The sequence below is a fragment of the Phyllostomus discolor genome, chromosome 14, assembly GCF_004126475.2.
Source record: "Phyllostomus discolor isolate MPI-MPIP mPhyDis1 chromosome 14, mPhyDis1.pri.v3, whole genome shotgun sequence".
NCBI lineage: Eukaryota > Metazoa > Chordata > Mammalia > Chiroptera > Phyllostomidae > Phyllostomus > Phyllostomus discolor.
Genome location: NC_040916.2, coordinates 13,130,605 through 13,155,013, shown reverse-complemented (window position 1 = coordinate 13,155,013; position 24,409 = coordinate 13,130,605). Strand labels below are relative to the sequence as shown.

The 24,409-nt window shown below is 43.3% G+C and overlaps 1 pseudogene; it reads right to left on the bottom strand.

The window, feature by feature from the left end:
- Positions 1-6,504: 6,504 nt before the first annotated feature.
- LOC114512121 lies at positions 6,505-9,470 on the bottom strand (annotated as a pseudogene).
- Between the last annotated feature and the right edge of the window lie 14,939 nt (positions 9,471-24,409).

Here is a 24,409-nt window from a genome sequence, read left to right as displayed (position 1 = left end):
AGAGAGAACATGCATGGGGTGAGGTTGGAAAGATAAAAATTTTAATACTTTTGATAATAATGATTCTAAAACTTATTGAGTGCAACTCTGTTCTATTCTAAAGTTGATATGTGTTAATTAATCAAATGGTGTAAGTACATATTAAGAGGTAAGTCAGATTGGGAAGCTGAGACACAAGAAGTTTATGTAACCTGTTCATGGTCACATAACTCTTAACAGTGGACTTGGCATTCAAACACAGGACATTTAACTCCAGATTCTGTGCTCTTCATCTCCACAATGTATTGCTTCTTTTGAGAAGCACATAATTAATTCACAGGACATTGCTATCGCTATTGAAGCAAGTGACTTTAAAAAGTGACTCGAAGAAGGTTCTCAGTATTGTTACTGAATTCTGTAAACTCAAAAGAAAATCCTTTTCCTTTAGGCAAATTGACAGTGAACACTTGAGATAAGTGGACTTGGAGAGAGAAAGTCCAGGCTGAATCACACATTTCTCGTCCAGATCTGATATAAACTAATAAATCACAAATAATTCAGAAGACATCCTCAAACAACTCTGAGGGTATTTCAAGGAACCTTCCCATCTGGAATCTGTGCTGATTCTTTTCATATTGTATTTCCCCAAGGATGACTCACAGGAAATTGAGGTTTCAGAAATATGTGGTGTTTTTTTCTACCTTCACTGCAAAAGTTTTAAAGATAGTGATTTTGTGGTTGTGTTTTTTCCCATTAAGTTTTAAGAAAGAAATTAACTTTTTCAACTATTTTTTTAATTCTTTAATCATAAAAGACATTTATGCTCATATGACAATAATGATGATGGTGCTGATAATCCTGTTGATTGTGGTAAAAATATTCTAATAAGGGAGCATAAAAAAGAGAGTTAAAAAATCCAATAACTCATGGATAATAGATAACATTTCAGTTAAAAAAATGTTGTTGGATAACTGTTTTGTATTGAGATATGCTTTATATTATAAGGGGTATAAAGATATATGGCTTCACCCCTGCCTCAAAGAATATGCAGTCTGCTGGGCAAGTTGGAGGTAGACCAGTTGTCTCCAACAGTGTGTGAAGGTAGTGGGTATGAAATAGTCATAAAGTGCAGTGATCAGATATTCACTGGGAAATTATTAATTCCAAATGGAGGCGCACCAGAGTCTTGTGGAAAGGTGGCATTTGACATAGGTCTTAAGTGATTGTATAGACTCATTTAAAAAAAACACCTTAAAGAGAAAAGAAGAAATTTGTAAAAGTGGAGATGGTGGAGGAGAGTGCATGGAGAAAGCAGCTAACTCAGAGGTCTTTCTTTTCTCCCTCCCTCTATACCTTCTTCCTTCTCTCTCTTCCTTCCTTCCCATCCTTCCTTCCTTCCACAACTTATATACCTGTAAATATGTAAAGAATCAGAATAGAGGTTCACAAATCTCTCCTCAGTACCTAGGGTAATGCCTGAGGCATGTGGTACCCAATAAATATTATTGAAAAAATGCATATATTGTCTACAAATGGGAACTGAGATAGGTGAACAATTCTAATTTCTGAATTAAGAAAAAATTCTGCTGTATCACTTATCACATGGAAGTCAGATAAGAGGATAAACTAAAATTCACAGAGAAAAATTGGCTTTCTGACTATCAATCTTAATAGATTCTGAGATATCAAGATCAGGAATCATATTTTTATTCATTAATAGACATTTTATTTAGTATCCATGATGTGTAAGATGCTGTATTCAGGATCGTGACACAAAAGTGAAGGACATAGTCCCTGACAATGCTGTGCTCACAATTGATGAGGAATAAATATAGATAATATAAGGTGTATGGTACTGATGATTATTAGGTAGTATCTACTACCAGGCACTATGCTAGGCAGTGCAAACACATTATTTACTTGGTGCACCCACCCTCTGGGCCAGATATTACCACCATTTTACAGAGGAAGATTTGAAGCTTAGGTAGGCAAAGCAACTTTCCCAAGGCCAGATAGATTTTATAAATGGTAGAGTTGAGGTGAAAACTTTCAGACTTCCAAACCTATGCTCTTAGCTGTGTGTTACACAGTTCTAGTGGCTGGGGACAGTCATTTCCCAGAATGGTGCCTATGTGGAGCCTTACAGGATGATGAGGAATTCATAAGGAAGAGTAAGGAGGACATCTGAGACAAGAAAACAAGTGGTTCGGGAAGACTGGAGCACATGATGATTTGGGGGACAAATCTGCAGATGTGGTTAGAGAAATAGAAATGAAGCAGCGTATTAGGAAGTACTGGATATGAAGGCTCAAGCCATGACTCACCATTGTGGCTGAACATTCCTATCAACTGGGGGATGTCTAAAGAATAGAAAAGACTGGACACTTATCCACAGCAATTAAAATGAAGTCTCTAGTGGCAGTGGCAGGCATCTGTGTTTTTGAAAGTCCCCCTGGTGATTCTAGCCCAATGCTGGGTGACCACCGGTGAGCCAAGGTGATAGAATCCACGGAGGAAGTTTAGGCAGGGAAGTGTGGGTGATGGGTGAGAAGGGCCTAGAGTACAGCCAGGGAAGTCGGTTAGAAGGGAGCTAATGAGTAGGGATGAGGGCCAGTGAGAGGCAGAATGAAGCGAGGTAAGATATGTGAGAGATGATCAGAGAGTCAGTAGAACATTCAGGTTTTGTATCCCTCAGGTTAAAAGGCTGGATAAAATAGGAAAGTGACTGTGCAGTTTCTAGCTTGGATGACTATGTATAAATTAAAGGTATTTGTTGAAATGGCAAATATAAGAGGAAGGGCATGTTTGAGGGGTGGGGGAATGGTGAAGCCAAAAGCCCGTGTATAAGACTGAGAGAGAACAGTCAGAAAAATTATGGAAAAACCAAGGGACAGTGAAAGCACAAAGGCCAGGAGAAGAGGAACAAGTTGCCATAGCACCAAATGCCTCTGGAACAGGGAACACGATTTTATTGAATTAGCTGAAGATAGAATATCATCTACCTTCTAAACAGATTCCTGCTTTGGATTCAGAAGGCAAATGAGGACAAGAGCAGAGCCGGATGAAGTGCCAGGTATTCAGTCATTGCCCCCGGCCCCATACTCACCCTTCTATACTCTGCTTTGTGACCCCAGGGCTGGGCTCTGCAAATCCCATTGGCTCTGCCATCTGCTCCCCATGAGGCTCTATGGACAAGGGGCATTCGGGGGGGGGGGGGTTGCAAGGCTGCAGGAGGAACAAGCCACACTCTACTCTTCCCTAGGGCAGTCACTCTGAACATCCATCCTTTCGGAATTGTTTCTTCACACCCCCATAGCAGCAGCCTTTTCTCCCCCATAGCAGCAGCTGAAATCCCTTCTAGATTTGCTTTCACTTGCAGGATTAGCTTCATCCTGTCCTCCTCCCAGAAATGCTAGCAAGAAAAAATGGATGCCCCCTCTCCAGAGACCTGGGCCCCTTGCCCACAGGGACCTTTCCCCGAGCTCAGATGCACCAGCAGCGGCTGGCTAAGCAGCACCTCCTTCTCTACCGTCTGCACTTCCGCTCCTTAGAGTCCCAGTCCAAGTCTTAACAATACCAACCTCTTCCCTTTGTTACCTCAGCCCCAGGGGTGGTAGCTGCTTTCTATAATTGATATCCTCGATATTTTAGGGTTATATTGTCATGCTTTGCTTTACCTATGTAAGAAGTCTGTAACTGGTTAACACTTCTTTATATGTAATTTTCTTGCTTCCAATAGGTAGTGTCGTGTCCGTCTCCTGAATGAGCCCTAACTTACCTAGAAATTGTTTCTAGGGGTCAATTTAGGGATCAGATTCTCAAAGTTATTTTGGGATTAGCTGGTCATGTTCTTGAGCTTGAATGCAGTATCGAGCTCCTTGCCAGTGAGAAATGGGATTCTGATAGCCCATGGCACACAGTCTCATTACGGTTAATCAAGTTACTGCCTACGATTGACTGTGTGAAGTATTTACTGAAGCAAGTGCTTTGGGAACTGGGGACTCAAGTTGTTACTGCACTTCATTGTTATGGGAACAAGGACAGCCATGAGACGGATTTTCGTGAGCACGTCGGTGTGCTTGCAGAATGGAAATGATAATCACAAGTCTTTAAACTTTCAGCTCAAGTCACGGTCAGAGAACCACATCACATGCAAACTGTACATCAGTACTCCAGCTACACCCCCCAAGAGGGCCCAGAAGACAATCTCTTTGCTAAGCTATTGAGAACACATACGTATGAAAGTATCTGCGACTTCGTAAAGCTCTGTGATGACTCTGTTCTCTAAGAAGATGCCTAATCTGCCAACAGAGGAAACCAATGTGCAGTATAGTTAAAGCATCATTCCCCAGAGAGACTACGCAGCTCCCTGCTGGCAGATTCATGCCATTGGATTCCCTCCCACAGATCTGTCCTCACTGGCTACAGATCTATCCTCACTGGAACACACACATATTCTGGACATGGATTTTCTTTGCTGCACAGGAATTTCCTACAGCCACTATTCATGGACTTACAGAAGGATTTTTTAAAATTGTTTTTTATTTGTCATGATATTCCACACAGCATTTCTACAAAAAAAGGAAAGAAAGAAAAAACTCATTTTATAGCAAAAAGGTAGCAGTGAAGTCATACCTACTGGATGAACTGATTGAGCAACACTCCCTATCATCCTGAAGCACTGGCTTGACATGAAGCAGGACTAGCATACGAAAGGCTCGGCAATGGCATCAGTTAGAAGACACTGCTTTGAAAGGGATGGGGTTCTGTTTTACAGGGCACGTTATGTGACTTGTATCAGACTCACTTTGTGGTGCCATTTCTCCCACCCACAGATCTGGGAACCCAGGAATGGAAGTTGGAGCAACTCCTCCCATTGTTCCACGGAGTAAGCCACTCACAGAATTTTTGATTCCTAATCCTGTAACTTTGAGCACTGATGATTTGGAAATTGGGTTCTTAAGCAAGACATTCTTCCACCAGAGGAACAACAATGGTTCCACTAAAGTGGAAAGTGAGACTGTCATCTGGCCAACTGAGGCTGCCTGTGCCACCGAATCAACATGAGGAAATGGACTTTTGTCTGCTAGCTGGGGTGACGGATGCCAATTTCTATGATGATGAGATCAGGTCAAATTTATACAAATGAAGCAGGAAGGATTATGTCCAGGGCTGAGAAAATTCTTGGAACACTTCTTAGTACTTTTATGTGCAATCATAAAAGTTAATGGAAAACTACTGCAACAACGAAAGACAAACTCACTAAGGATTCAGATCCTTTGGGAAGGAATCTGTATCCCTTAACCAGGGATAGAGCCTTGACCAGCTGAGCTGAATCAATGGAAATAGGGAATGGCTATTAGAGGAAGGAAGAGCAAAATATTTGGATGGGACTGTGACTCATTTCAAGAAGTAATATGTGAGGCCCCCAAATGGTTAGCCCCCACTAGCTATTAGACTTTGTATCTTTTCATTTTGGGGCAGGGATGATAATGCCTCAATTGTAAGAAAGATGTTTGCGTTGTCTCCAACAGAAAGGGCATATTTATACGTATGAAAGTGAAAATGTGTGTAGACGGTGGAGTGGATGCTAAGCAGCAGAGTGAGGGCTGTACCAGTTATTGCGTTACTGCCCATCAACTCCAAACCCACCCTTACTCACTCAGTCTGCTGCTGCGATGCTGGGCCTGGGTCTCGAAACACTTTTCTGCTTTGTCATCTGGCTCTATGTTAAGCTCTGCCGATAGAGGGCGCCAGAGGTAGATTCTAGACCTGGATGAAGAGTGGAAGAGAGTTGCTGGATCCTGTTGCCTTCCTGTGGGCTATTTATCTGCTTGTCATTTCTGTGAGAGTCACCCCAGGATGACTTCTTTATCCCAGAGCTGGGATTTCTTCATAGAGCAGTAGCTGAACTGAGTCTGCAGAAGTAGCTCACTCACGCTTTCCCCTCAGAAACTTCACCTGCCAAGCAGCGCCTCCCACTCAGGGGTCAGGGTTTGAGCTACATGAAGATCCTTCTTTGGTTTCTAAGTTTTAAGAATTTCACCATCATCCTTTTCTGTGTCAGTGCTGGGGGTGGTGGTGACTCCTTATGGTTGCCAGCTCTATGATATTGTAAAGTTCTCTTTTTACACTTTCGTTTTCCTTTTTAACAGGATTTTGAGAATAATTTGTTAACTTCAACATACAACTACATCCCATTATAATTACACTGGATGTAAAGAACTACAAAAACAAAATAGCCCACAGGCTATGAAGTTGGTTTCATTCCCCCTGCTCCCTTTTTTTGTTGTTGTTGTTGTTTTGGGGGTAGTTATTTATTTATTTTTTTGGTTTGTTTGTCTTTTTGTTTAAACAAATGTGCACCAGGATGGTTCAAAGTAAGACAAAGGCCATCACTATGAAAGCTACAGTTTGCAATATACCACACCTAGAACTCAGAGAAGGCGAATTAGACAGAAGTGGTTGTCATTGTAGTTCAATAATCTGGGTAAGTTAGTTTATAGCATGAAAACTGTTTCGTTTTTAAGTTTCTGTTCTCTTAATGATCAGAGGTCCCATGTTGTCTCCAGTCTCTTCGTTGTGTTTGGTGTGAGCTCCAGCACGGAATGGGAACTTTCTGGACCTCCAACAATGGCGGTACACAGTTGTTACCTCCCAAATCCTCCATGTCAAAGGCATGCGTGATCTGGGGGCTGTCTTTCTGATTGTGAAGGTTAACCATAGATTGGTTGCAATGACCTTTAACACAAAATCTCTTGTAGACTAGATGACCAATTGCAGCAATGGGAACGGCTGCAGTCCATTCAACCCAAACGCTGGGAGTCAGGTTCACGGCATCATCACTGGCAAAGCATGTGGACGGGACACTGAACAGAAACAGGCTGCGGAGCCAGACGGAGTCGGCGTGCAGAAGTACCCTTTCATTTTCTCAGTTGTCAACTGTGTTCCTAGGTCCAGATTTGTGTTAAGGTTCCTTTGCTTTTGTTTTTTTTGGTCTCTTCACTGGACCTCTGCTAATATGAACCCTTAGAAAGTCCACGCTGAATTCTATGAAGAAGGGTGGGGAACCATAAAAAGAAAACAAGGAAAACAAGAGAGGCAGAGAGAGAGGTAGAACCATATTGAGATAAGTCAGGATAGTTGGAAGAGAGAACAAAAATTCAGGGCACTGGGAGTCAGGGCTGGGGGTAATAAGCATCCTGTGATTTAAATAAAGGCCTTTTAGGAAGGTGGTGCATGTAAGCAGATTTGCTGCTGACCTGACATGAAATCCCTCTCTGTGCCTTTTTATCCAGGGCTGTAGTAAATATTATCTCACGATTCATTCTGGACATTTGGCTATAAATGTCTTCTCAGTGCAACACTTAGCTGAGACTGAACAGATGGCCCAGCGCTGCAGTAGTTACATTTTGGAGCTATTTTGTATGCGGACATTGGACCCTACGTCTAGTATCTGCAGCTTCCCAGGCACAATAATGACCCCAGAACGGAGCCAAAAGGGAACTACAGCTGTTGTTCCCTGGCTCCTCCGCTTTGGGTCAAGGAAGCACAAGTTGACTCAGCGTGGAAAGGGATGGTCCTCCGAATGCCAGGGGCACATTGAGAGGGCTGGGTTATTTCACCGGGGTTTCCATGACCTGGTCAGGGTGTACAGAAAATTCGACTTCTTTGGTGTTGTGTGTGTGAGTTCAGTAAATTAACCAGCTCTCAAAAGTCTGGTGTGTATTTTCTGGCTAGATTTTTAGCCAGATTTCAACAGATTTTCTTATTTTTTTAAAAGATTTTATTTATTTATTTTTAGAGAGGGAAGGGAGGGAGATAGAGAGAGAGAGAGAAACATCAATGTGCGGTTGCTGGGGGTTATGGCCTGCAACCTAGGCATGTACCCTGGCTGGGAATTGAACCTGCGACACTTTGGTTCACAGCCCGCTCTCAATCCACTGAGCTATGCCAGCCAGGGCTAGATTTCAACAGACTTATCAGTTTTTTAAGAAATCGATCCTCTCTCCAGGGAAAGAGAAGGTTTGTGGCAAACGTGTTTCAATTACTTGATTTCAAGGTTTCTCCTTGTTCCACCGACTGAAATGGACCTCCATGTGCATGCAGCTAGTCTGCATGGATTCCTGGCAGAGGCCATGCGTTATCAAAAACTGGCAGCTGGGGTAGGAATGTCCTTGTGGAGGGGCCAGTGACCAAAACCAGGAAAATTGGCATCTTAACAGAACGAGGAAAGGAGAGGACCTTAAAAAAAAAAACCTCATTAATGCTTCATTCACTGTCTTTCATTCACTCTCTCTTCTTAAAGATTATGATACTTAAAAGTGTAAATTTTAGATAAATCTATCAATGACATATGTGTCTTTCATGAGGAATAAAAACTGAGAAGTATAATTCTTACTAGCCTAGGAGTAGAACATCAAGTTGACTCTCATCTCAACCAGTGCTCTACCTCTGTATCTTATTTGGCAGTAGTGAAAGGAGCATGCATTTTATAGTCCACGGACACTCGGGATAGCATATCAGTCCTCCCATTTATTTCATGTATTATCTTGAATAAATTATTTGGTGTAACTAAGAAACATAGTTTTTTTTTCCTTGTAAAAGAAGAGCAATGAGACCCAATTTCTTGGATTCTTGGAATAATTAAATGTCAATATTTATAAAGTCCCTAACAGTGCTACATTATAATAAGTGCCCAATAAAACTTACTGCCTCCCGCTGGATACAGAAGGAAGCAGATGAATTAAACACACCCCAGCCCCTTCAGGCAGCGATTAGGAGATTTCTATATCCAGTCAAAGGAGTGAGATTGTATATTTCTGAAGCTTGGTGTGAACATGCTTTCCATGTGAATTTGGGTCTTGGTTATAATCTTATTTTTTTTATTACATGTGTTTTTTACTGTGAGCTTCCTCCATATTTTTGGAATATAATTTGAATATAGAATATAAGTTAAAACACTGGGAAAATGACAATCCAAATGCATTTTCTACAAAGACGTTAACCCGCTTCTGTGGAGTTGCTGACACTGGAAATGCAAGATTTCCAAATTCAAGCAACTTGCACAGCACTGCTGTAAGCCAAGCAAATGACTCACCACAGAGGTTAAACAACACGGAGCTGTAAGATGTACACCCTGGGAGAAATTCTATTTTGATAATGAATAGCTAACGCGTCATCCCACTACTATTTAGCACATGTTAATGCCTCTCATCTGTTTTGTGCTCGCTCATATTTATGCCCTGACGCACAGGTGATCAGTCTTCCCTGACTCTAGATTTCTAATCTACTTCTGAGACGGGGTGAGAATTGCCTTGGAGACCGATAAATAGCTACTGTATGGGAAATGAGAGGGACAAATATTCTACCTGGAAGCACGCCAGCATGCTTTCTAAAGATCTCCTACAGGAAAGTGACAACCAAGACGTGCCAAACATGTTTACAATCTCCGCTGAAAGGAATGCCACTCACAATAGAACAAGTGTCATGACACCTTTTGTTCCCAATATTAATGACCAGCGTGCCCTGCGTTTTCCTCTCCCAGCCTTGAATGCAGCTCGGCAGCCTGAAATGAGGTTGAGAATGAAAGTAACCGAATTCTTCTCACATCAGGATAAATGGAGCTCTCATTCCTCCCACTGGGGATATGAGTCCGGCTTACTTTTCATCTCTGAATGGCTGAATCGGTCTGTCCTTAGTCTTTTTCCATTTCCATTTCTATTTCTCATTGTGATAGATAGATTTTAATGGGTCAGGAGATTACAAAAGAAGGCACTTGACCTTGAAGGCATGATGGTGTCAGAAATTTTTATCTTAGAGGGCTTATTCAGTGGCAGCCATGTATTTGCAATATGGGGAAAGTGAGGCTCGCTGTGTTTGTCATTGTCACCAGGCTATCATCCAAAAGATGCTAACATCTCGCAATACATGAACTATTTCACAAGCTATGGTTGCTTACAGGAACTGAAAAGAATTCCAGACTACAAAGTACAAGGTGACAACGGCAAGGACCAAGGTGGCAATGGGCGATCGTGTGCAGGAAGGACCATGTGCAAAAGGGCTGAGTGCAACACAAGAATAACACAAGAATCACTGGGCGTGCCTAAAAGAATTGGATCACTCTACACACAGGATATAAATACAGAAGGCTCCCCACCCCCATCAGGAAGAAGCTGCCGCCTGAGTGTGAGCCCACACCTCTCCTATCCTTGATCAAAGGATAAACGTTCCGCTTGACCAAACTCGGTCTTGCTCTGGATGAGAACAGCTCTGGGCAGAAGGACATTGTTTTGGGTCCCCAACTCGGAGGGGTCAGTAAAATCATCATCCAGCGGTGTGATCTTTGGGTATCAGCAGGATTAGGAACAGAAGAACTGAGACTAGGACACTTCCGTTCCACCATGAATAATTCTTCTCGAGTTCAATCTAAGTGCCTGTTTTTTTTTTAATGCTAAATATCCAATGGGACAATTTTCAACCAAGGTTATCAGTAGGCAAATTCCTAAATTAAAACAAGTAGTGATTTTTTTCAGAGAGTTCTTATTTTGATTCAATTGAATGAATACTGTTTGAAGATGAGTATTTTAGTCATAATATACATATTCTGGTTCAGGAAATGATAGGCTTGATTACCTTTTGACTAGATCCACATAACATAACAGATTATCTCTGGCCATTTAAAAGGCCTGGTGTTTGGTTTATCGTGCACAGAGAGCCAGAACATATTCTACCACCCATTCTGTGCCCTGACATTGTGATGATGTGCTAATACGTTTGAATCCCTCAAGCAGTCAGAATACTCCCTAGGTCAGAAGCCTCTTCAAACTGGTGTTCAGAAATACTCACTAGTCAAATGCTGTATAAGGTTTATTGAGTCACTGTGGATATACCTTTACCTGCATGAAATAAAGAGTTCGGACAACAATGTAGCAGGGAAGAAACTGCTATATAATTTAGGTGTTACTTCAGTAGCCTTTTAATTTGAGGAAAGAGCTCGGTCATGTTTTCCCAGAAACTCAAGGATCTACCCATTCTGGTCTCTAATATATTTGAAAACTGGAAGAAGTTGCACCTCTTCCGCATAGCTGCTGCCAGAGTGGGTTTCTCTGGGGGGACTTTGGGTTGAGGGTGACATCGGGTTTATAGGAGGAGGGAGATGCTGTTTTCCTGCTCCCCAAACACACCTCCTTCCCGCTACCACGTGTGGCTGTTCTGTAGTACCCAGGCCAGTGACTGGTGATGAGATGAACCTGGGGGAAAGGAAAGGATGGTCTTAGACTTTAAGGCTGAGGTTGACAACTGGGTTCCTTCTCGGCCTAGGGCAGGATGAGGGAAGTAGCAGGAAAGCTTCACCACGTGGTTTGTGGTGAGTGGTCCTTAGATGTCTGGGAGAGCCAGAGCTCCCCCCAACATCAGACCTACATCCGATCTGCTAAAAGAGCAGGAGTCTGGGCCGCAGAAAGGAGCTGGGTATTTCCCCATGGGTGGCTGCCCCAAGGCCTGTGTGCAGAAGACGCACTGCTGGCACTCACTGAGCCTTTGGCTCAGCGCAGGAGCACTGTGACTCAGCAGGAGGTCTGCCTGGGATATGGCCTTGTCAAGCGGGACAACCAGCTGCTGTGGCATCTGCAGGTCTCACCTAGGCATGTGGTCTTCCTGGTGCATCTTTAGTGTTCATTGGTTATTACTCTCACGATGGTGGCTATTCGATGATGAGGGTGTAATCCTCGGTATGAAGAGGCAAGACTACCCGTCGACACCCAGGCTATGGCTTACTGTGGAATCTGAGGCTCATTTGTAAACTGGACTTCTGGAGAAATCATTCAACCCAACAGGCATTTGGGGGACAACCTACTCTGGAGCAGACCCCTTCCGAAGATTCTCGAGCATAACAAAAATTAAGGACTTGTGAGAAAACCTTCCCCTGCCACACCAATGGTCAGGTCTGCTACATCGGCTCCTTCTTCCCTCGTCTACTTCCTCCACCCACTGGCCTTCCTCTCTTCCCGCCCGCCCCCCCAAACATACACTCCATATGTAAAAAGCTAAAGCTACCATGTGTTATGGATGAACAAAGCAAAACAAAGCACTTATCTGTGAGGATCTACAGTACCTGTCTTCAAGGAAGTATAATTCAACACCCTAAGAAAATATGTATTATATAAATTATATATGAACTCCCAAGTAAAGAAAACTATGTTCTCAGTGAGAAGATTAGAAGATATTCCTATCACAGAGCACCATAGGACATATATCAGTAAACCAATATTGTCTATGATCTTTTTCTTTTCTCTCTTACCCCTCAAATATTGATATAAAACATTTCTTAATTGCAGTGACCAATGCCCTATACACAGGAAACACCATCAATTTTTACTCTATTGTTTGGACAAGGTTTGAGGGGTCATGACTAAGTATTCTAAGCTTTTAAGGTTGACTCTGAAGCTGATAAAGCTTTAAGATAGAGTCACAAATATTTAATCACTACAGTTATTTTTAGCTTGTCAACTTTTCCATTCGACATGTTTGGATCAGCCTTAGGTTTCTCCCTAAAATTTCAGGAAGATTTAAGAAAACCTTGTAACTCTGGAACTCTATGAGCAAAGATGAGCTCTTTCGGTTCATCAGCCGTGCTGTTAGGGATTTGCCTCCTACTCTTATCTAAACATTGAGTGACTTGAGCCGAGCCTTTGTGGTTGCTTTAAAGTCATTTATTAATATAAGGGCATATCCTTGCCATGTGCTGTTCAGCTGTAACGAACATACGGGGATTTACAGGGAGACGAGTTAAGCACTGAGAAGCTCTGCGAGTTTAAGTGAGTTAAAGCAAGCACGAGAAAAATCAATGCTATTTTAAAAGTTTGCTTTTGCTTCTGAATAAGGCCCCTGGCCATTCGATACACTCCAGGAGGAAGCAAACACTGAAATCTGGGTCAGCCCAAAGCGTAACCGAAAAGGAATCAATGTACCCCCGGCACCCTCACTGAGATCGAATCATCTTCCCTGTTGTTCTCCCCATAAGACGAGGCTCCCGCTGCCCCAGGGCCCGCCGCCGTGGTCTCCTGCCTTGGTTGGCCCCCATTCCCTGGACTGCAATTACTTTCCAGCTCTGACGGAATTGTTGTCTGCTCTCCCTTTCCCTCGGGATCCTACTGAATTCTTTAATGAACTTTTCAAGTGTTAGTGGGTTATTATACATGTTTCTCCCTGCTCCACACAACAGTTTTGGGAAAATACATGATTTCTCTTGACTCTAATGTATTATTTTATGTAAGCATATAAGCACAATACTCTGTATATGTTTTTATAGGGCTTGTTTTTTTCATATATGCTTATTACTACAAATTCTGGGTATATGATATGTGCTTCCTAAATAATGATTTTTTAAATATTTAACTTTTGATTACAGGCTTTTAATGTTTTAATATTTATAATATTTACATCATATTTGACTGAATATTTTTTCTTGTAGTCTACTAAGAATAGGCTTTATTTCCAGTGGTTTGGTAATAGAACTGGGTTGACAATCCATCCTTGAGCCTCGCCTGAAATCCAGACGTGCCTGGTCTCCTGTCGCTAGCCTGTGCTCCGTGCCCAGCGGAAGCCTGGCTGGTGGTGTCTGGAAGACACGTGCAGCATGAAGACGTTAGCGAAGCAACAAAATGCCAAGATCAGAAAGAAATACTGCTTTCAGCTCAGGTCGGTGGCTGTCACTCAAAATCTGTACCCAACCCAGCCACGTGGGCTCATTTCTGTACATGGGAGGCAAAGGGCTGTAGGTAAAAAATAACATAGTTTTTAACGATTCAATTTCTCAGTCAAGTATTGAAGTCTTGAAGCAACATTGCTTTGGGGGCTATTCCCCATGGTGCCCCCAACAGTGGCACAGCTTCAGCAACAGAGGAGTCACAGATGTCACGGGCGGAGTGTTCTGTGAGAGTGGCTGTGGTGAGTAGGGTTATTGGACAGGGAGCTGCCCGGAGCAGGTCTGCCTGGGGCCAGCTGTGATGTGTGGGTTCTTGACTTCGTGGAGGAAGTCAACAGCACGAGTCCCAATGATTGTGAGAGTATGTGTATTGAAGCTGGGGGCAGTGAAACAAGGAGGACTTAGGCTAGAAGAAGCAACAGGAGAGAACCTAGGCAGGGCTCTGCTTCGGCTCCCTGGAGACGTTACAGGAAAGAAGTGAGCCAAGACATGGCTGCGTGTAGCTCACTGGGGAGTCAGAGGAAAGGGGGGCCATGGAGACAGGATCTTGTGGATAGGACCCTCAGGGTTTAGGAGAAAGTAAAAATTTCGCGCCTGGGAAGGGGAATGGGCATGCTCTAGAGCGAGCCCACATGGGGTCTTTGTCCTGAGGGTTTTTATCTCTCTTCTTTGGATGAAGATCTTGGGGGAAGGTTTCAGCAGAATATTTATCAACTTTCCAGGCGCATTTTTTTAATCTGGTGATGCATCGAAATGAGCATATGGGAGGTGGGTTGGGGATTATGCTTTGGTCGCTTTTGCTGTCTTACTTTTATTTGGGGTCTGTCTGGCCCTAATGGGGTTTTTATTATTTGCCTCTCCGACTTCATCTGTCCTTGGATTTAGCTGGCACAAATGGCATTAATTTGGTCTCTGTTCTCTATCTCCCAGACTAGGGTGATTTAAGCTGTATATTCCCTGGTTAGGGGGAAAAGGTATAAACCATTTGCTCCCAAATGTCCTTGGTTGGGGAAGATAAGGTCCTGTAATTCACCAGCTGGCTGTATGTTGTTCAAAGTGTTTTGCCTTGTTTAATTTTCTCATCTCAGTTTCCCCATTCCGCTTGTCTGGGAGTCTTCCTAGCTTCTTACTACCCTGCCACAGTGACATTTAATGACAGGTGGCAGTGCCTCGTGAGAGACACAAAGCAAAGAGGAGGCTCACCAGGACACTCGTTTGTGGGCTCATGGGAGACACCTCCGGGAGCAGCATTCCCCGGAAGGTGAGGAGAAGACCCCAGAATGTTAAGGTCTTACTAGTGACGGGACCCCACCCGTCCCTGTGATCTGACAACGATTGGGGAGTCTAGTCACATAACTGACACGTTTAAAACATCTCAGTGTTTACAAAGTTTTTTTCCTCCCTGAAATTATTTTCTTGGGCTACTATCCCAGAAGTGAGAAGAATGTGTAAACACTGGGGTAACATTTATGTCTCTTTTGAAAATAAATTTACTTCTGTGGTTTTCAAGAGACACACGGTTCCTTTAGGAAACCAGTGGGAAATACATGTGGGGGCAAATGAGACTTCTGAAACCACTAACATTCCAGCCTGTATCAGTCTCCGTATTCTTCATTCTCAGAGGGCTGGCACTAATTAAAGTCTCCCTTTACTGACTTTAATTGATCAAAGAAAAAAATATGGCTTCTGAATACATGTAATTGGACAGGCTGTAATTGTACCAACTTATTTGAGATGATTGCGTCTAATTTAGTTGGAGTCGCTGGGCGTACAGACTCATTTAAAGGGTGAAGGAAGGTCCCTGATACGTGTTGTTTGTGGTCGGCATCACCCTTGGGCGGTTCCAGAACCTTCCCTGCCTCTGGGTCGTCCCGACTTGTTTTATTTTTTTCTTATATAATAATGAAGTCCTTCTGGGATCTGAAAGGTAAGTTATTCCTTTTTTTTTTTGCAACTGGGCAACGAGATTGAGTATAGTTGTTTACCTGCAGAAATGATTCTTAGCAGCAGAAGCAAAACTGCACAAATAACAACCTAGAAATTTTCATCCAGATACCCTTTAAAAAACAGTAAGTAATGAAAAGATGCATGTTTTCTTTCAGGTCTAATATTTTTTAAAATAAGAGACATTATTTCTACTTGAATTTCCGTGGTGCGGTATAGTTATGATTTCTTGCCTATGGTACAATGTCTCTTTTTCGCTGAAACCATAATTAATATTCCATGACAATTTGTAAATAGAATGAAAGTCAAAGAAACACAGACCCAGGGTGTCAATGATGTAGCCACAAATCATTTTTAAAATGTCCTCATCACTTTTTTCCATCGGTCATACCAATTTATTCCCTTTGTCACAGATGTACTTTTGGTCATTAATGGCAAGATACGAGTCTATATGAGATTGGGTCTGTGGCCAGGTCGGAACAGAAGTGGGAGAGCTCTGGGTTTCTCTAGGAATCGGAGCACAAGTAGCCATGTTAACTGTATTTGATTTAATCAGTTATTAGAGACCTGGACAAAACCAAGTAACAAGGAAGCCTCTGATATCTTTAATGGTGCCTGTCTTCTCGTCCACTCTCCCCCGTCCCCAAAGGGCAGGTGGGGTGAAGTACCTGCAGCAGTTGTGTGGGCGCCCCACTCAGATCCTCCTTCAAGAAGACCTGCTGTGCGGCGTAGAGCTGACTGACAGCTTCCAGGGTGCACGCTGTTTGGACCTACCACGTAGTTCACCCCAGGCCTGACTTCTGTCGGGCTGCTCCCAGCCAACCGCTGAACACAGTAGGGATATGACGACCAGACCATTTCTGCCATCAGTCTGGGACCTTCCATTTTTAAAAGCCAGTCTGGCTTCTGCTGCTGAATGCCTAACCTGCCAGCAATGGAGACCAACACTGACCTCCCGATATGGCACCATTCATCAAAAATGCTTGGTGGCAGGTCGATTACATTGAGCCCCTCCCACCCTGGAAGGGCCAGCAGTTTATCCTCATGGGGATCGATAACTACTACAGGTATAGATTTACCTTTCCTGCTCATAAAACCTCATAATGCACCACAATCCAAGGGCTTATGGAATGCCCGATCCACAGGCATGGAGCACCACATAATATATAACACCTGACCAAGGGGCCTGCTTCACAGCAGAGCAGGGGCAGGAGGGAGCCCATGACCATGACCACAAAATCCATTTGTATAACATACGACACCATTCAGAAATAGCTGGCTTCCTAAGTGTTAGGACAGGAAAAGCCCTGAACATCTACTTCCGCACCTGGAGGGCAAGTAAAGACTGAAGAAAGAGGCTGGCCACTCCAGTCTGTCAATTAATAGAGTTTATTAAGGGGACTTACATACAAGGCATATCTTGGGCATCAACAAGACAACATGGGGCCCTGGCTGCTGTGGCTCAGTGGATTGAGTGCCGGCCTACAAACCAAAGGGTCGCTTGTTCGATTCCCAATAGTGCGTATGCCTGGGTTGCGGACCAGGTACCCAGTAGGGGGCATACGAGAGGCAACCACACATCAATGTTTCTCTCCCTCTCTTTCTTCCTTCCCCTCTCTGAAAAGAGAAAGAAAAAAAAAGAAAGAAAGGGAGGGAGGGAGGGAAAGAAAGTCTTTTAGAAAAAGACAACATGGGTATCCTCCATACTGCATGGCAGACACTAAAGAATTATATAGAGCAGGATGGATAGGGGTATTAGGGCATGACCCAGCCCAGATAAAGGGAAGATGTCTTGCATGCTTGCCCAGGGCCTTGTCCAGGAACTAGCATGGCTGGGACAGGGGGTGGGTGGGTGGATAGTCTCTGCGGGAATATAGAGGAAGGCATCTCTGTTCCAGCCCAGATCTAGCTGGGTCCGGCTCAAGAGCCCAGCAGTGATCATGACTCTCCTCCATAATAAGTTGGGAAAAATATTGAAAGCTCCACAGCTCGAGCACCAGCTTGGAAGCAACTGTCTTCAAGGATGAGGTGCTGTTTTTCAGGATGCAGTATAAATCAAGACCTTTATATCTTGCTGTGTCCTCACCACAAGGATACAAGAGCCTGGAAATCAAGGGATGGAATCATTTGCAGTGATTCACTGGAGAACTTTCTGCTTCCTTTATCTGAGCTTTGCAAGGTTGCATATTTCAGTCCCCAGAGCAGGCATGCCCTTGTAAGGTACACAGTAAGGGTCCCATGGAAAGACAAGCTTTGGCTGCTGCCAGGCAGTCCAACCTCCTTGTGTCCAGGGTTCAGTAGGTGAGAAGAAGCACATCTCGGTAGACGTAACTAACCCTAATTAGCAGGAGAATGTAGGACGTTTTTATGCAATGGAGGTGGAGAGGACTGTGTGTGAAACCAATGCAGTTCACATTTGTGTCCCTTGGTGCTCACTCACCCAACTGTGACTCCAAATGGACACAAGCAACAACCCAACCTGAGATGGATATAATTACCAAGGATTCAGAATCTTTGAAAATAAAAGTTTGGGTCACACCATCAGGTAAGCCACCACCACCTGCTGAGGATGAGGGGAATCTAATATGAATAGGTTAAAAAAAAACAAGTACTAATTTTCAGCTGCAGAAATGAGGGCTACAGGTTCCCTGTGATCCTCTCTCTTATAAGTTTTGTATGCACAGAACAGGCTGAAAATGGTCTTATCCTATTACATGAGATACTGAATTGCTTTTCAGGGACAACAAACCAAAACCACTAGTCATACAGCAGAAGCATGCACAGAGGAGAGAACTCTGACCTCTAGCTACATCCAGAATCAAAGCCTTGCTCCCCCACCACAGAACCGAAGGACTAGTACATAATCAGAACTTGAACACTGAACCCTTTCAGAAGCAGAGTCCATTTTCCAGGAAGATCCTGTGCTGATACCCCTTTACCATAAATGACCAAGCTCCGAGGTCCTCCAATTAAGGCTTGCCCCACCAGCACTTCTGCATAACTTGTTCCCTTCACACACTTAAAAACCATCCCAGAACCCTGGATGGGACATTCAGGCTTTGAGCATTAGCTTCCTCTTCTCCTGGGTGGCACCATTCAAAATAAAATAGCCAATCTTTCTCCACTGAAATTCTCAGTGCTAAGTGTTTGGCTCTGCAACAGCTTCCTCTCAGGAAGAGAAGCCCGCAGGTACCACGGAGGAGGAGCTCTCCAAGCAGGTATGGAAAGATGGACTATGGCCAGGGACGTGCCCTGCTTGGATCTCCCTTTGAAGAAACTGTGGCAGGGCACAAAACTGATTGCCTGTAACTGCAACATCTCGGGTTCCCTTCACACCCCTGCCAGGCTGTTCCCAGACAGCATCTGAACATGGTGGGTGTATTAGAGCAAGGTTATTTCTGCCCGAGGTAGAATTTCTTTAAGTGCAAACTATGCCAGAGGATTCCTCATCAGACTGGCCAGCACTTTTTAAAAAACTGTTGTCATTTGAGATTCTTCTTGCCCAGTCTTTCCTTCCTTCCTTTTATAGCTATCGCACTAGCCCTGCAGTCAGTAGGTGTTCTTGAATACTCCTGCTCCCTCCCCATTCATACTTCATAACTGTCAATCCCCAGAATGAAGAGACATACCAAGAAGGGCTCCTGGTAGCTAACTGGGCTCAAGTTAACAACCAGAGCCTAGCAGCCATTTCTAGACGGAAGCCTCTCACACAAACTGCCCTGCAGGGAGAAGCCTGAACTAAGCTGCCTGCCTCCTGCACTGCCTGCCTGCCTGTGCTGTGATCCTTTGTCTGAACAAGCCCCTTAAAGAAGTTCCCCAAACTGTATTTCAACCAATAGGACTGAGTCTTCCCCATCCAATCAGAACAAGCAGCTGTATCCCCACCCCCATTAAGCATTGTCACCCACCAACCAGAGCAGCTTCAGTCTGACCAATCAGGGCAATGCTTCTTAAACCAATCAAACTACAAGGATTTGGAGTTCTCATTTGCATGAGGACAACCCAATCGGGCCAGGGGTAGGGACTTCTCTCTATAAAAGTTAGCTCCCCTCTGGTTCAGGGAGAACATTTTGTCTTTCCATGAATGACTGAGGACTGTGTTTCCTGGGCCAGCACTTCAAAGACCTCAGCAGAGAACAGAGCTGTCTAGCAGGAGAGAGGCCTTGTTCTAGGGCTGTCTTGCCCCAGGGCTATCTCAAAGCCATGCTATTCCCCATCACTACTGTTTCATACTTTAGCTGTGACACTATTGAGCTCTTCTATAGCTATGCTGATATCACAGCCATGTTGTATCATAACTGAGCTGTTTGCACGGAATAAAGTTTCCTTCTTCACCACATCCCACATTGGGTATTCCTGTTGGTTTTGAATTGTCACCAACAACCATCAGTTGACATAAATATTGTTAGAGCTTTCATTGTTTTCCCTGAAGAGATAAGTGGAAGTTCTAAACCCTAATATTTGTAAATGTGACTTTATTTAGAAATTGAGACTTTGCAGATGTAACGACTTCAGATGAGTCCTTAATCCAACAGGACACTGTTCTTCTTTAGAAGAAGAGAAATTTGGAAGACATAGAAGGAAGACAGTCAGATGAAGACAGAAGCAGAGATTGGAGTTATGAGACCACACGCCAAGGGATGGCTGAGTTTGCCAGAAACTGGAAGAGATGTGGAAGGATTTTCCCGAGAGACCTTGCAGGGAGTGTGGCCCTGCTGACACCTTGACCTCAGACTTCCAGCCTTCAGATTGTGAGACAACAAATTTCTGTAGTTCTAAGCCACCAGGTTTGTGATACATTGTTATGGGAGCCCTAGGAAACTAAACTATTTCCCTAGATAATCTTGCATATCTCACCTTGTTATCACATCTGATTGGAGGAAAAGAGGAGGAGGAGCAAGGGGACTTCAAATAATTTTACTTCCTCCTTAATATCAAATTCTCATTACCCTCACTGGTTATATTTAGCATATTAGTTCTTCCATAAGGTCTTCTGTGAACCTCAAGATGAATGAGATCCTATCTCCGCCAAATGTAGTAGTTTCTTTATAACTCTGATGACATACCGTTTTATGTCTTGTATTCTTTTTCGTATATATCTTAATAAAATTCTAATTAAAAACTGGTATATATTATTTTAAAAGTGGCATTAGACTAGATCTGATTCTTTAAAATATTTTTCCAGAGAACTTAAATATGTGACATCCAGCAAAAGCCAGTTTTATCTGTTTTCAAGTACGTGAGAATGGCATTAATATAAGGTTTTGAGATGCTGGGATGGTAAGTTGTGAGAGACAGGAGCAATCTGTTTGAATCTATGGTATAATGAGGAACATGAGATATATTAGGACATGAGATTATGTATTTATAGGTTCTTTTTTTAAGATTTTATTTATTTATTTTTAGAGAGGAAAGGGAGGGAGAGAGAGAGAGAGAGAGAGAGAGAGAGAGAGAGAGAGAGAGAAACATCAATGTGCGGTTGCTGGGGGTTATGGCCTGCAACCCAGGCATGTACCCTGATTGGGAATCAAACCTGCGACACTTTGGTTCTCAGCCCGCGCTCAATCCACTGAGCTACGCCAGCCAGGGCTTGTATTTATAGGTTCTTTAAAATAAAGTTTAAATAACATATAAGGTTAATTCTTCTGTCTCATTTAATCCAGTTATGACTTATTTTGGCTTGTGGTTTTTATTGGGCCATCCACATTCTCCACATTCACTCTTTATTATTTCAAGCAAACATCCTTAAAATGACTGGCCACAAACTCTAGACTGTGTCCAGCTCCTTGGCCTTCATTCACATTGTCATCCTCACTGCGCTTTGCCCAACTGCGCAATCTCATCCAACAAGAAGTAAACATCATTCCTGATCTTTTCACTCTGCAAAGAGCCATGGCCACCCTTTCATCTGAAAGCTGGAGAACCGTGTAACGTACTGTAATAGCTGAATCTGCAAGAGGTTTGTCCGAGTTTTTGCTTAAGGTGCATACCAATCTCTTCTGCTCTCAGAGGACCATGGACACACCACTTGTTTTTTTACACCGGACAAAAAGGAATTGTAAATCTTATTAGAAATATTATTCATATGAAATATTTCCTGATGATAAAGTATATGCAATGGCATGTAATAAAGGCATACTTAAATACTGAGCAAGGTGAAATGCACTTCACTTATATGGAGAACTGATAATATTGGGCCTATACCTTGAATGGCCAGTTTTCCTTTCTCTTTTGAGATTTAGATTTTTAAAGTCTGTGTAATGGACTATGAACTATCTGAGAAGGTCTACTGCAAAATTATTTTATTAGGTCACATTGTGAAAAGGTTAAACTTCTACCTGCAGCCAAAGATGATTTTCTTAAATATGTAATGAGGTTCAGTTGGTTTAACCATGAGTCCTGGCGTCTACCAGATATGGGCACAGAGCACATTCCGCTCCCATTTTTGTAGGTTCGTAGCCTTACAAAGTCCTCAGCGGCCCAGGGGGTGCTGCCAGAGGCCGTGACCATCACCTTGTCCTTCCCGCAGCTGTTACCATTCTCCATCTAAGCTGGGGCAGTACTGTGGTCCAGAAGGTTGTTTAGCCATAAAAGTGCCTCCACCCATAACACACTCTACATAGAGTGAGTGTGTATGTGAGGAATGATCAGAATTTTTTAAAAGATATCTGTATAATTATTTTCTCTAAAAATGTGAAAGATATATTTGAAAATTTGGGATTAAAAAACAAAGATGATACTTGGTCAAGTTAGCAATTTATATACATAACCTGTATTTTTTTTTCATTGTCTATGTTTCCTTGAGTGAAAATAAAGAATATGACACAGCATTTCCCCAATTAAGTTCCATTCTCCAGGACTATTAGCTATGGCCATAGGTATTACAGTTGAAGCTTGTGTGTTCAAATAAAGAAAGTGATCGGCCAAACCATTTGTGGGGTTCAGACTATGATCCAAAACAGCACTGTGGCTTCCTGCTTTCTCTGTCTCTGCGATCACCCATTCTTTGGGAAGCCAGCCGCCATGTGCCGAGGGCCCTCAAGGGTGCTGCGGGGAGGCAGGAGTGTGTGCTGAAGACTGAGGCCTCCAGCCCACAGCCTTGTGAGGGACAAATCTTTGAAATAGACCCTCCTGCCCTAGTCAAACCTTCATGGAACTGCAGCTCCCGGCCAACAGCTTGACTGCAAAGGCCCTGGGCCAGACCATCCAGCCGTGTCATTTCCTGGTTCCTTGTCTTTAGAAACTTTGTGAGGTAACAAATGTCTGTTTTTGGTTGTTAAGTAGGAGTGGCTAGTGCATATGGATTCTTTACTGCAGGGCTTCTCAACGCCGGTAGCTTATTAGTGTCAGTTGTGCACCTTTAAGGCAGTTGGGTGTACCGTGTGGTGAGTATATCCACTTTTTTTTTTGGCCATGAAACATTCTTCTTTTTCCAAAGAATCTTGAAGGGTAGTGTTTCACTAAATATGTTGGGAAAGACTGATACAGGGCTTTGATTCTTCATTAACAAGAGATCAGACTGGCTTGGTCATGCAACAATTTCAGAGCAGTCAGTTTAGAGACGTCTGGAAAAGCCCAGGCGCACTAGACGGAGTGCACCGAAGTGAAAAGTGTTCCAAACCTTTGGTGTTTGCTGCATTTCCTGCAGGGTGCAGAGGACGCTGCTACACCTAACTGGCAGGAAGTTACCAAGATCTGATTAAGTAGATTTTTTTTTTTTTTTTTGCCAAGAAGCAGTTGCCAAAATAATTCATGAACATTAGAGTCCCTCATTGCGATGTGGGTCATGTCTCATTGCCAACTGTAAGAAATTTCCAAACTGCAAATGCTGAGCCTTTATAATTCAGCTTTGCCACGTGGAGGGCATTCACAAATTTATAGGACATGTACTTTTTCATTACTCCATGGCAATTCAGCTTTGTTTTACTGCAGGCAATTGCTACTTAGATGAGAATAAGACCCCTTCAAGGGATGCGATCCTGTTGTGGGTGGCTTCTTCAGAGAACTTAGGGAAGAAAGACTCACAGAGGAGTTATAAGAATTTCAGTATAAAAGAGTTTTCAGAAAGGCTGGTTCTTAGGCTCTCAGCCTCCGAATCACAGAGACCTCGCTAATGCGGACTTGTGACGGGCACAGCACGTGGAACTGCTTGCTATCTGACCACTTCCCCTGGTTTGGATGGTTGCCCACAGGTGGACAATAAGAATTTCAGTCCACAATGTCAAAAATGGCTTCAATTCCACTTAATCTAATCACATGAGCTCCCTTTTCAGCACTTAAATTGAGTTCAGTCCATTTAGATGAACTGTAGGCAACTTACCTACCTCTCCTCCTTCACTGGTTTCATCGCCTTGGTTTGAACACGTTTTAGAGCTGAAGGGAAAAGGTTTCACTTCTCACTTTGGTTGCCTGGAAACTAGGAGTCATATAAATGGCTCAGTCATAACCTCTGTGCATATATACACTTTTCTTTTATTTCTCTCCACCATCGACCTGACCTTCTACTCTAATATATAATGTCTACAGTTGCCTTCAAAATAGAACCTGAGTCAGCAACTCGGGTGCCTGCGATGTTTGCAGGTGGGCACTCAGGGGAAAGGGAGTGCGGGAGGAGGGTCCGCCGCCTGGCAGAGGACGCACAGGGATGTGGTCTCAGCCGGCATCTAGCCTCAGCCTGACCCCACAGAGATATTTGGGGTGTAAGGTGCAGTACCTTCAAGAAACACACTTGCCTTTTTTTATCCCCATGTCAATTTTTGGGTGCCAGTTGCCAGTTGG